Raw genomic sequence first — 14,231 nt, 5'->3', positions numbered from 1 at the left:
CAACACCACTCGTGACCAGGGGATTAGGGTAGGTTTTTGGAGCAAAAAAAAAAAATTGGGGTATCGGGCCAACAGACCGCCAGAAGTTATTATCATACCTACAAATAGTCCAATTAGGAATTCTCTTCACAGATATCAAGGAAAGACCACAGCAAAAAAATTCTGGAAAAATTTGACCAATTATTACTAGACAGGCCCAGAACCGTAACTTTCTATGCAGTTATCTAAAGAGTATGCCACATTCCAAAGTATACCCAATACTCACCGGAGAGGGCGATAATCACTATGTCCAGATTTGGTAAGCACAAACTTATGTTGCAAGTGGTAAATCAGGTTCACAGATGTGAAGTTATACTCTAGAAATAGAAGAATCTTTGTAATATACGAAAGAGTGCCCTAGCACATATACTAAAGGAAATCACTTAGAGTTCGTGAAGAAACTTATCCAGATATAAATAACGAAACACAGATCCTGGCAAGCTCAGGATGCAGAGCCCGAGTTGCGGTAGTATTGTCCCGGGTGATGTCAATCGCTCGGCGGCGAGTGTTCCGAGGGACAAGAGAGCTCCCGTTGGTAACACTGAAGCAGGATCTATAAGGCAGGGAACATATAGTGCTCAGTATCTAACAGAATAGAACGTGGGTGCAGAGCAGCAGTTTAAAGAAAACCCCACATCAGACCTACAAGTTTCACCTACATCTGCTCTTACAGATCCAGACTAATAAACCCATTCTCAGCGACATATTGACCGATAGCAAGGAACACGGAGGTCAACAGCTTAACGAGAACCCTGCGTCGTGTCTAAAACTTTCCGCTACATCTGCTCATGCATGAAAGGGTGTGGAATAAATCCAGTCTCAGCGACACTTTCACAGTTTGCGTGGAACAGAGAGGTGTAACTCCTCTCTAAATGACGATGATTGGACAAATACAGCATTGAAGGCGTATATCGCCCGAGTATGCCATCACACTTATTAGCTAAAAGTAATCTCTAAAAAGTCCCAAGATTACAAAATAAATAATACTAAAGCTGCCAGCTTAATATTCCATTACACATGGCAGGGTAACGCTCGCATTCAAAATTGGGCAGAATAAATATGCTCAAACACAGTGTCAGGCCAACAGAATGTGGCCGAGTAAAATTCCCATCGATATTTAGTCGGGCGGAGAACAGTTAAACCGTAGCCATAATATCTGTTTTTAATGACGAAGTCACATCAAGGGAACGGCATCCGGCTCTCACGGCATAGAGGAAGATTTGCGGTCTCACAAAGCAGCTTAAGCGTTTTGGCACCATTTAAAGTACCCAAAATTGCGGAAGAAGCCTCCCAGCTGGTGGGCGGCGACTCAGACGATAGGGAGAGATAGTGGGAGGACTATGGTTAGGCAGCATAAGATGAAGACGGTGGCCATATTATAACAGATAGAACTAATTCCCAAAACATCAGAGGTCAGAAAATAAGTGACTTTCATCAGTAGCACGCATATGGAAAAGATAGATGAACAATGCTCAGGGTAGAGAACATCGCAGTAGCCAGCTGAAATCCTGGCCGAAAGTTTCAGACATGCTAATACCAAGAAGACGGTCTTCCAAAGAGAGCCAGTCACGTGATAGCATTTTCCCACGGACACTGCTCGTTTAATCCCTTTTTAACAGAATTAAGGAAAAAGATCCTAAAAACCTCTCTTTTCTTTCTCATTGCAGTAGGGTCTCTTCCAGGGGCAACATTAACTTTTTCCAGAATGGACCACTTAAGGTTCAGTTCATTGTGGTTGTTGGTCAGCCAGTGTTGAACCAAAGGAGCACCGATCTTTTTGGTTTGAATTTTAGATTTATGTTCTCCAATTCTGGTTTTGCACTCGGGTACCGTCTCTCCAATGTATATAAGATCACATGGACATGTGATAATATATAACATTGGAGGAATGGCAATTGCTCATTCCCTGCAGGATGACAGAATGATCATTGACCTCAATGGTCTGGCCCACAAAGGCATTGGGGCAGGCTTGACACGAACTGCAACGGTGGTTGCCTTGTATGGGATAGGCACCAACTATAGCAGTCTGGCGGGGTTTGCAACATTCAATGCTTTGCCTTTAACCAGGTGATTTTTAAGGTTCTTGTTGTGCCTGAAAGCGAGGAGGGGTTTAGGGATCTTACTGTTGCTCTCATCAATGTTCAACAGATACCACACAGAGTTGATGGTTTGTCTCACCTTGTGGTTGATGGTGGTATGTTTTGTAACACAGACCAATCTGTCCATCGAGGAGGTCTCTTTTTCTTCAAACATGGCATCCCTATTGAAGTATCTTGCTCGCTTATAGGAATCCCTGATCAGTTTATGTGGATATGCTCGATTAGACAATTTTTCCTTGAGGATGTCTGCCTGGGTCAGGAAGTCTCTCATTTCGGGAACAGTTACTTCGCAAGCGAAGGAACTAGCTGAAGGGGATACTGTCCCTCTGACATCGGGGGTGGAAACTTCTATATTCCAGGAGAGTGTTCCTGGCGGTGGGTTTGGTGTATGAAGAGACAAAAAGTTACTTATTCTCGTGCTCAATCCATACATCCAAAAAATCTACTTTAGTTCTGCTGGAATTGGCCGTGTATTTCCGATTGATATCCGCTGCGTTTATCCACAGGACAAATTCATTAAGAGATGCCTGGTCACCTTCCTATATAAAAAAGATGTCATCCATGAAACACGACCAGGCTCGAACATTTTCATGGAAGGGGCTATTTGTAGGTAGGTCCCTTGAGTGTTTTATGATAATAACTTCTGGCTGTCTGTTGACCCGATACCCCAAATTTAGTTTTTTCTCCAAACCCCCCCACCCCATCCCCTGGTCACGAGTGGTGTTGGTGCATCAGCTCCAACATGCAGTGCACTATTCTATTGATTGATTAGCACAAACACTTTAGTGCATGTCTTTTTGCTTTTTTAATTTTTTTAACTTTTTTCATATTCTCTCTTATTTTTTCTCATTTCTTCTTTGTATTTCGTCAATTTTCTCTCTTAACTGTTTACTAAAGTTGTCCTCCTAAGCGCCTTAACCGGGTTTTTCCTATTAAATAACAAACATACATTTGTTCCTGAAGCTGACTGTGTACATGGCACAAATGTAAAAGAATATCGAAATATGTAACAATTTCTTTAAAGGAATTGTTTTAGATGCTGCTGCTGCCCCCCACTCTTCCTTAGTCCGCCCTGATGAAGGTGCGGGCTATTTCCAGGCGTGACACCGAAATGCGCATCAGCGTTTGAAGTTTGTCCGAGTTCCTTTGGATTGTGGTCACATACCAACTAGAGAACCAATGGGAACATTGTTATCTTACCATCAGTTGGCAGTCATACCGTGCTGAGCGAAGTGTGATCGATGATGCTTGATGACTGTTTGCCTGAGTGTGATTGATTGTTTTTATGAAGTGATGTGTTGGACACTTTTATTCTTTGTATACTTATGATGCATGTGTAAATTATTCTATATATGTTCTTTAATTGAAATTATGAAAATATTACAAATGAATTTTTTTTTCTAAAACTGCTTGTGGCTTTATGACATAATTAATATGTCCAAGTCAACTTCAGGTAACTAGGGATAATTTTGGGACTCAGGTATAGAGCCCTTATGATTGTGAAATCTAGGCAGCAGCTTTTCTTGCTTGGTTGTTTGTATTCTAGTCCCCTGTGCTTCTGCCTAGCATCAGATTCCAGGGTTCCCCCTTTGACAGGAGCCAATGGTAAGTGGTTTCGTAATACCTGTTGTTGCTGCCTTTTCGATACCTCATTCTGTGCCTGTGAGTTCAAATTATCAGTTTGCATGTTACTATTTAATACAGCCTTACACTAGTTTTTCCAATGCCCAACTTGCCGCACCCATGACAAGAAAATTTCTTTTTAGCTTCATCTCGGTTATACTTCCTCCTAGGTTTATTTCCATTTCCATCTCCTTGGGTCTGAATATTTTTCGTTTGAAGTTCTTGTTGCTCTGCTAATTTTACTTGTGCCCACATTACTTTCTCTTCTAAATTCTTTCACTTATTGTCCAATTCATCTTCACAATATTTTGCATATTTGAGTATTTCATTAATAGGTTTGGCCTATCAACAGATCTTATTATCTTTAATCCGTTGTAAAATTTCTAGTCTTAGCCCAGATACAAACCGATAGATGAAATGCGTCATGTCTTTGGTATCAATGTTTTCTAAACCACTATACTGTTTAAAAACTTGTAAGAGACGTTCATAATATGCATGCACAGTTCCAGCTTTATTCTGTGTAGTTTTGTCTATCCTAGTCCATTCAGTCGCTTTTGGAGGTACCTTCCCTTTAAAGTACAATATTACCTGATTATATTTCTTCATGACCTCATCTGATGGGCCTCCTCCTTTTGAGTCTCTGGGATACTCATCACTTGGCCAATCTACTGCGATTTTACATTCTGTCCATAAATCAACAGGAGCAACAATATTGAATAATCCATATAAATCTTTTAACAACACTTTTGAAAGTTTTACAAATCTTTCGACTTGTCAGTACCATTCTACAGGTTTCTCTTGTAATTTAGGGAAATCATTTGTAAATGACAAAATATCTTGCCTGGGCCATGGGACATGTACATAACCTACACCTGGCACTTCTCTCATTGGACACAACCTTTCCACTTTTTCTGATTCTTTGAACATATACTCTGATGCAGTGCTTTTCGCTTGAGCTTCTTCCTTTTTCTTTATCCATCTAGCTTTCTATCTGTCTAAATCACCCCATTTTTCAATAATGATAGCAATTCTTTGATCTGCAAATTACGTCCTGACACATTCATGTTTTCTAAATCTGTGTCAGAAAATTCAGCTCGATATGGTTTCTGTAACACTTTCAACTTACCAATATCAATTCCCATTTCATTTGCAAAACTCGTCAACTTTTGATGAAATGTTTTTGTATTTTGAGTGACACTTCAACATATAAACAACAATTCATCTTCATTTATTACATTAAGTCGGTCTAAACCCACATTTCAAGCAAGCAGTTCTTCCAATTCAACTCTTAATTTAAAAATATCCAAAGGATTTTGGCTGCGATTTTGGTTTTTCTTTTTCTTGTGACCATCTTTCAATTTCTTCTGGGGTGACTACAGTAGTACTTCTCGTACCTGAGGAAGTTTCCATTTGTACCTCTCTGGAATTTACAGGTGTAATTTTCCTAGCTGAGCTACTTACTGGTTCCCTTATAGGTAAATCCATTAGATAAATTTCTGACTCACATTCACTCACTTGATCATCCACTATTAATGTTTCTTTTCTTGACTGCACTACAGGTGTAGTTAGAACAGGAGGTCTAGGACTGGTTTGCTTATCTCCATATGAAGGAACAACAGGACCTATAGTTACTGGAATTGTTAAGGCTTTAGGACTTATTTGTAACACTTTTTCTATAGATGCCTCATGTATTACTTGCGGAACCAAAGGTTACTTTAAGAACGGATCACTAGGATTAACCTGATTTTGCTCCTCATTATAAGGTTGGCAGATTTTCATTAGTAAATCCTCCAAGTAATCATCTTCTGAATCAGCACCTGTCATTACATTTTTAGTTATCTCAGTACTTTTACTCCCCGTTTGTTCTTCTAAAGCTCGGACAGGATATAATCCTTCCACTAACATGGACTGCCTCCATTGTTTCATCTGTTTGTCTCTAGTCTCTTTAGGAACTTTTGGATAACATGTATTCAAATTCCTGTCACTTCTAGATCTATCTCCCTCAAAATCCTCTGTTTCCCATTCCTCTAATGCTTCATATTGGGTTAATCTAGGTCTAGGATCTAATTCATTCATGCGTGCTCCTAAATTGTACAAAACTCTACCATTGAAAGTACCATTTTCTGGAAATGCCAAAATTCCATCATCTTTTGTATATTCTATCCAATTTTCTAACCATGTACAAGTGTGATAGCCCCTTTTAACCATCATGTATGATGCAGGCGTATTCGATGGTGGAATAATAATCCCTTCTCTGGTTTTTATCGGTTTATCCTTTTTAAAGAAATGTTTGACTTTCTTGACAAATGACATTTTTCTTTTATCTCCGTACATGATATAAGGTCTCCCTCTATTAAATTGTTCCTTAGCAAAACCTAGATATTTTCTATCTGGTCTATTTCCTATGAATCCTGGATCTAAATGCCACATATATTGATGCTGCTTTACATTTTGTGATGGCACACGTTTGTTTACGGAAAAAACCTGCAATACCAATGCGTCTCCTATTTTCAATGACCAATCAACAATTAGAATTCACATAAATTAAGCCAATAATGGTGAAGATTTTCTCATGATACGAGTTCTCACACTCCTGTACTCACCCCTCCTTTACAGAATTACCTCAGCTACACACCCACTGTCTCAACCAATACCAGCATGGCTCTGATTGACGTCAGTGGAACACCGCAACTGACTCCCTCCTTTGAAAGGTAATACGAGAACTTCCTTTTATTCACTTTAAATGTTCATTCTCATCAATTTACAATGTAAAAACATTTGCCACTATGCCTGGAAACTAATTCAAAGAAAATAAATGATTTGTTTTCACTGCGAGTAACTCCCTTCTGTTTACTCTTCATACACTACAAGTAGATCCCTTCCGTCTATCTTTCACCAGCGAACCCCTTTGCTGTCAATCAAGTTCAGAAGAACATGTTACTTCTTTAGTGTGACCCTTTCTAGGTGATTTCAATCAAGGCAGGGGTAACCCAATAACCCAAAAGGCATCTGGGAACAATATAATAAGTAAGAAAAATTGATGCATACGGTATAGTTCTTTTTGGATCAATCGTGGGACAGATACCATTAATTATCTTCCGGGGATTCACTTTGTAATTTAAATACCACTTAATCGTTGTCCGCCGCTTTCTTCCGGGAGTCTCAAGCCATTTCAATCAGCTACCACGTATCTAATTCGCAGTACGGGCGATAATAGTTTTCCTCTCATTCCTCAGGAATCGCAACTCTCCCGGCTGTCCTGACTATTTTAAAGGCGGCCTCGCGTTAACTAGCCCTGAGCAGACCAATCTTTTCGGATTCCAGACCAATCTTTTCGGATTCCAGCATTATGGAAGAAAAAGAGGAATTATATGTTTAAATTGCCCTAAAGTCCTGAAGAAGCCTGGAATTCAACAGAGGCTGAAACGCGTTGACTGCTTGGTTTCGGCACCAACATAAGATAAATAAAATTAGATATAAAGTATAGGAAAGGAGTTTGATACCAATGGAGGGAGAAATAATTGATCCTTAAAAAACTCCTATATACTTATAGTTGGTGACCCGAGTACAGGGAATGTTTGGATATAATTGTTGGATTAACATCCCTGACTTGAATTGATTGTGGGTTTTTGAAGCAGAAAATAAGGTTTTTGATTTATGTGTAAACTTTTTTGAATGTTCTTTTTATGTTTTTTCATGCTTTTGAATTCCTTCTTATGTTTGTATTTGGTGTATGTATAAATATTGTATATTTATGTATATATATTTGTTTTTTTGTATATGTATGTGTTTTCTAAATAAGATTGAATAAGAAAAGATACAACAAACATATAAATACATTTTCAAGAAATTATTTTTCTAAATTTATTATTTTTTTCCAATTCATGAACCAGATGGAAATGCATATATAGGAATATAATTTGTTTTCTTTGAAAAAATGAGTTTTGATTAAACCCTTCTAGGTAATATCACACCAAGGTTTTACTAGCGAACTCTTTGCTATCAATTATTCACACAGTCTTACAGAAAGTCCCTAAAACAGTGCTTCCGGTTATATCTAACCATGCACTTACTTCCTCAGGCAAGTGACCTCACTACAGAGTGGCTTCCATTTACCACCAGTTTATTCTGCCCCCCCGGGATTCCAAAACAAAACATATAAATAGGTATGAACAAATGTTGTTATTACATAAAATCAAAAAATAATGTTTAAATACACAATGTAATTCAATTTAACCAACTAACTATAACTAACTACCTATCTTAACTAAACCCTAACCATCACCTTCTTCCAAATTAACTGATAGAGCGCAAGCTCACCTGCTCAACATACTCACCTGGGCCCATAAATCTATGTATATTTTAAACAGGTTCGGGATCTATACTATTAACTTACCAATCCAAGTCATCGATATCTCAAGTCCTAAAGGATCAAGGGAGTTAGCAAGAAAATAGGTAGAATAATAACATTTAGTATTTTATAAATAACCACAAACCCAGGAAAGGCTTAAGTTCTTTTATCTAAGTAAAAACTTTAAATGTTTGAAACCATGAAATCAATAATTTCTTATTTAGAATAACGAAGATTGAAACAAACATATGCAATCATTTTGGAAAGAAATATCGTTAAGCATTAGACAGAGGATGGGTAGAGAAGGGAAAGCAATACAATGACAAACCCACAATTTATAGTTACCTAGAATGGTGTGAAGACCAACCCTGGCCATGGGCTGAGACAAAGGACAAGAATCCCAAGGTGCAGGTGCCAGTGAGAAAGAACAGGTGTAGACCAGATTCAGGACAGGTTACAGACCAAATTGGATCAGGATAGGACCACCACAGTTAAGATCGGCACCACAGCTAAAGTTCAGAATGCCAGCATTGTAAACCCTCTCTGCAGCTAACAGTCGACCCCCGATTGGGTCGTCGAACTCCTTCTCAGAACCACCCCGATTGGGTTATCAAATCTTCTGACAGAGTGCTCCGCCAGCACCTCTGGCCTCGATCACATATTGAGTGCATTTGGTCAGTGACAGGTCAGCTATCTAACTAACTAAGCCTACCCTAGTTATACTATTTTCCAGGTCAATGTACCACCCCCCAATGTTGCAAATGTGTGAATTCCACAATTGTATTGGTCAGAAGAAGAAGAGGAGACGTCATCACACCATATTGATATGAGGTAACTTGTCAATCATATATTTATGTGTTCCCTCCCATGACTTTATCTTCCCTTGTACTTTTATTCCACCCACCCGGCAGTGACTGTAACAATAACATTCAATATTTTAACAAATGATTCAATTCAGCTACCTCTGGCAGGGAGAGGAGGTCACTTTTTCTCATAGTTTCTTAGTCTATGTCAGATTCTGGCACTGGTTCAATGCCATTGGCTTCAGTGGCTTGAGTTTCTTCAAAGATGGAGATCAGAAATACATTTCAGGCTCAAATATGATACATGCAAAAATAGAAGAGAAACAGTTTTAGAGACACAGAATAAATAAATGCACTGCATACCACTTATCTCTATTCCATTCCCATTATTTTATTTTAACTATTGCATTAGAGGTTAGGCAGAACAAACAGCTTAGCAAAAGCAGCGATGCAAGCTTCTTGCACGTTAGGACACAGAGCAGCCATCTTAGTTCTAGTGCGCAGAAGCAAAAGTTTCCCACCGAGCGAGATAACAGGTCATGTCACGTGTGTGACACAGATGCATGCGCAGTAGAAAACCCTGCGTAGCAGCAGCCATTTTAATGCAAGCGGATTATAGTTACTAAAGCACATTGTTAAGCTTCCCCTAGATACTAGAAATGCTGTGTAATGCAATATTAATAAAAAAAAACATGTTAATTAGTACATTGATATTATTTTCAAGAGTGCTGAATACAAGCAAGTCACTTCACGTGTGCAACCTTGCTCCATCAGCGAAGATGGTGTCTGTAACTCAAGGTCGAATCAAGGATTCTTGGATGAAGTCAGAGTTTCAATGGAAAAATCCAGAAGGAGGTTCTGCCTGAAGGGGTGTGCAAAGGGCGTGCCTTTCTGTTTTGGGATTTTGTATTAGGCACAGTACCCTGAGGGTGGATCAGTAGAGAACTAGGAGGGAAGCGAGAAGGAGCATCTTAAAACGAGCTCTGTAGCTTAGGCTACATAACTTTGCAAAGTGAGTGTACTTCGGAGGAAGTCTTCACTTCTGACACCTTTTTTCCTTTTTCTTGGGAATGATGCTCTGTAGGGATGCCACTTTAGTGTTAGAGTAAAGATAGATTAATGGTCTTTCTTTCTTTTAGGTCAATGCAGTCCTCTCTTCAAGTAGGGACTGTTATTCTCTGCCTCATGCTTTTGGAGATCACTTTGATCATCCTTTTGAGTCATCTGAAGCTCATACGTAGGATTATGTTTGTATTAGTGCCCTTTATCTTCTTAACCTCTGGTGTTTGTTTCTGACTTTGTAAAAAATCTTTAAACGTTATTCTGTAGTCAATAGATTCTTGAAGTAAGTTGATTTGGTCAATGTCACATTACCTTGGAAAGAGTTTCTCCCCTTTACACTTCTTAGCAGACAAGAAAGGTCTGAAGAGGAAGATTTGGGAATTGATAAGATAAGGTTAGAAATTCGGATAAGAATCCAGCGTCATCACAGGCAAGCTGGGAAACAGAGGTGATTAGTTCCGCCATGCATGGTTGAGTGCCTTGATCACGAAAGCAGCCCGGGTCAGGTCTGGGTGCGGCTTGCGGGCAAGGGTGGTACTTGCCCACAGCACCTTAGCTTGCCCCTGCTTCAGTTTAGCGCACGAGCAACCTAGGGCTGAATAGCGCCCTTCCTCTACTTTTAACCCAGCTGGGGCAGCACAACACTTCCCAGCACCAGTGCCAGCAACCTGTCACTGACCCCCAGCATACCGTCAAGTAGCTCATGCGCCTAACAACAGGAGAAAGCCATGCCTGACCCGGGCTGCTTTCGTGATCAAGGCACTCAACCATGCATGGCGGAACTAATCACCTCTGTTTCCCAGCTTGCCTGTGATGACGCCAGATTCTTATCTGAATTTTTACCTTATCTTATCAATTCCCAAATCTTCCTCTCTGGACCTTTCTTGTCTGCTAAGAAGTGTAAAGGGGAGAAACTCTTTAGCGGTGGGATGCCTTTTTGGTAACCATGCGCTTTATAAAAATGACATACAATACAATACATACAATACAATACAAAGCCATGCGAACTGCTACTCCAGCCCCCTGCCTTTTCCTTCTCAATAGTCAACTAAGCATCTGTAGCTGAGCCTCAATAGTCGGACCAACATTCCAGATCAAGCACTGTACAAGAAGCCCCAATTTATCAGCCAAGCCCCACCAATCTTAAGCCAACCCATCAGTAGATTTGCCATAGCTCCATCCTGTCTGGATGCTCAATATGCAATTTGGCAAGATGAGGGGCCCCACGACTACATGTGTGAAAAGGAAAATCACACTGGCTAGAGAGGCAACGCGTACTGAGTCATTCATCCTTGACAAATTGGTGACTTCAGCCTCACGTCCAACTCCAGTAACTGGCAACTCCATAGCTACTTTATTAGCGTCATTGTCTAACCCGGGTGCAAAAAATCTATTGCCAGTTAATGAGTACATTTCAACCAAGTAATGCGACGGCCAAATCCACATCAAGTTCATCTTCCTGAAAATCAAGCAGAGGCCAGCTTTACCTCCAGCTCAAATATTCTGTATCTTTAAAATGTGACTGTTACATTCAAACTGCTGCCTTCGGTCTCTCTCAGGGTGCATTACAGGGCTCCCCAGACATGTCAGAAGTCTCACACCCCAGATTAAATAGCGCAACTAAAAGGGTTGCTGCACGGTTCTGACTTTGGGAGAAATCAATGAATCTGTACTAATGCCAACAGTGGAGAGGAGAAGAATGCTATAAACATCTGTCGAGCCTAGCAGGTTCAGGGCACTATACCCTAAAACTCAGATAACCACAGAAGTCAAGCAGGGATACCTAATCCTATAGAGTTTCCCTCCTATTAATACGCGGACACATTGGGGTTAGTATTTAAGGTTTTATTAACTGAGCGCCTGGAACGCAACTTAGTTCTCTCTCTGTGCCCCGTGGCCTCTGACGTCGCCGCCGCACGTTCCCAGCGTCCTCTGGCGTACGCTCTAAAACACTAGAGGGCGTCACCACATATCTCCCCCTTTAGCATTACACTCAACAATTATGCAAAAAAATATGAGAACGATGACATAACAGTCCAGGGACTACATTTGTAGTCGATGGAGCAAGTACATTACAGTCTTACTTGGTCTCCATGTTATAGTCCTCAAACCTCTTTGGTGCTCTGATCTGCCTTCCCAGCCTGGTGCGCATTTTCATCGGGCTGCTCCCAACTCGCTGGTCATTGTCAGGTGGGCCGACACTCACCATCACCTTTCTCCTCTGCCCACCTTCCTTTCCCTCAGCATCTGGGTTGTGCGGCATGCCTTGATAAACTGATCTCTCACCCTCACTCTGCTCTGGCTCGTACAGTTCTTCTTCGTTCCGCTCTGAGTCAATCGTTTCATGCATGGTCCCTTCCGACACTTTCGCTCTTTCATGTATTGGGCTTCCATCAGAGGCAGGAGAGCCCCAAGCTTCCGGGCCTTCCCCCTTAACGACTCTGTTGCACCGTGCCATTCTATCTTGTGACAATACCTTGCCATCGCTTAGCAAGGCTGACCTTGTAGTGGAGTGGAGGGCTTAATTTTCTGTCACCTTTCTTCTTCATCACAGCCTGCTTCACTCTCACCCACTCGCCCTTCTCCAGGGTCACTTCCTTGACATTATGATGTTTGTTGTAATATTCAGTGTACACAGCTTGTGCCCTGTCCATGTTGCAATGTACTACCTCCGGGGACCATTTGCTCTGAACCACCAGTTGCTTCCATGCTAGATTATCTTTCCTGAAGGGGTCTGGCCCTCCATGTACTGCTCCAAGAAACACACTTAACAAAAGTCGAAGGGATTGCGCTGCAGCGTAGATGGAGGGGCCAAATATATAACACAACATACTCTGCGTTTTCTAGCGGAGCGCTGATTTGGATTAGGGCGGGAGTCCCTTTCCCAGTTGACTAAGCAGACGATCGACCATGAGGGTAGATTTGTGGCAATTGAGGGGAAGCTAAGAGGTAGGGATATTGCCTTCTGTAGCATATACGCACCCAATATTGATCAATTGAGCTTTTTAGCGAGAATGTTTGGGGCTCTAGCGCACTACCTCGCAAGTCCTTTGATAATGGGAGGCGACTTCAATTCCGTTATGGATATATCTTTAGATAGATCGCACCCCCCTTGGCGGAATCCCCGATCCATCGCTTGACCAAGGGTAGGCTAGATTGGCAGTCACGCTGGGGCTGGTGGACACCTGGCGAGCGCAACATCCAAGGGACAGAGATTACTCCTATTTCTCTGGCATGCATGAGCTTCACGTAAGATTGGATGCGGTGCTGTGCTCCCCAGCTATATTGCCTGCTATTGTGCGGACTGAATATCTGTCCAGAACTATATCTGACCATAACCCTTTGTTAGTCACCTTGGACTGATGACTGGAATCTCGTGCGTTCCTACTTGGAAATTGCGCCCGAAACGCTGGATGACCCGCTTTTTCATGCCGCGCTGGGGGAGGGGATTACACAGTATTTTGCCGAAAACGCTGGCACGACCGCGATGAAAGCGACAGAATAGGACGCATTTAAGGTGGTCATCAGGGGGTTCTGCATAGAGAAACACACAGGAATACGGAAAGTACTCCTAAGTGATCTGGACAAAGCTGAGGCTGGGCTACGTGCGATAGAGAAAGAGAGACCTGGTCGCCCGGAACTACAGGAAGAGTTCAGCGCAGCGAAGGAAGCAGTGGCGGTCGAAGTGGAGCGTTTGCGCAGCTTTGACCATAAGGCTTACACCATGAGAGCTCATGCAGAGGGAGACAAAGCCAGAACACTGTTGGCCTGGCTGGCCAACCCCGCAAAGCGTAACTCCCCCATCCTGACTTTGGAAACAGAGAGAGGAGCAGTGGCCCATACCCAGAACAAAATTTTGCAATGTTTTAAGCGCTACTATGAAATACTTTATAAAAGCAAACTAGTGGATGGGGACCCTGCCATCGATAAGTTCCTAGATACTTTGCAGCTACCAGAACTAGACCAGGAGCAGGTGAAAGACCTGGGTAAATACATAGAGCTCGGAGAAATTCGAGGTGCCATTAAACGTATGGCCTGCAACAAAACCCCGGGATGAGACGGACTGCCCATAGAATTTTATGGAAAATATGTTGACCTACTGGCACAGAAACTCCAGGAGGTCTATATGGAAGCGAAGGAAACAAGCCAGCTACCCCAATCCATGTGAGAAGCGCTCGTGATCCCCTTACTGAAACCAGGGAGGGAGAGCGAGAATACGGCCACTTACAGACCACTATCGATGTTAACAACCGA

Source organism: Lissotriton vulgaris, chromosome 3_2, assembly GCF_964263255.1.
Source record: "Lissotriton vulgaris chromosome 3_2, aLisVul1.2, whole genome shotgun sequence".
NCBI classification, from domain to species: domain Eukaryota; kingdom Metazoa; phylum Chordata; class Amphibia; order Caudata; family Salamandridae; genus Lissotriton; species Lissotriton vulgaris.
Note: the sequence above shows the minus strand (reverse complement) of the source record.